This window comes from Pollachius pollachius, assembly GCF_949987615.1.
Source record: "Pollachius pollachius genome assembly, chromosome: 19".
Lineage (NCBI taxonomy): Eukaryota > Metazoa > Chordata > Actinopteri > Gadiformes > Gadidae > Pollachius > Pollachius pollachius.
Genome location: NC_136952.1, coordinates 9,478,918 through 9,479,503, shown reverse-complemented (window position 1 = coordinate 9,479,503; position 586 = coordinate 9,478,918).

The following is a 586-nucleotide window of genomic DNA, read 5'->3' as shown; positions in this document are numbered from 1 at the left end:
GCGGCACGGTCGACTGGACACTGGGCGAGTGTAGCCCCCTCTCACACAATGAGGAACTAATCTTTTTGTTTTCGCTGGGACTTCAAACTGGAAACTTCTCACTCCACAATTTTCCAACATTCAACGTCAACCCCCTCCACAACTCATTCAAGTCCACAAGACGCTCGATATTCCCAGAGACGTTGATGACTGACATTGTCACGAAGTACAACCTCCAGACACTCCAGTAATTCCAAATGAAGAGAGCTCATTTACAAAGAGCCATCCACTTGCTGAGACAGTTTTTGGAAGGTTCCAGCACAAGTTTGTTTGTTTTGTTTGTTTCTCCGTCACGGAACATCCACAAGACGTTGTACGTTCTCCATGGAACGTATCAAGAGGTCTGCCCCCCGTGAGCTTGCAGTCTATCAGCCTCCGTCTCCCCGTCTGTCTTCCACTCACAGGGGCGTGCAGAGAGAGAGAGGCGTGCATAGGACATTGGTGATGCCAACCGGGGTGCTGGCTGTTGTGTTTTTCTAGGATTTTTACGTTGATCCATCTTGAACTTGCAGTTACTAATTAACCAAACCAACCCCGACATTCAGCA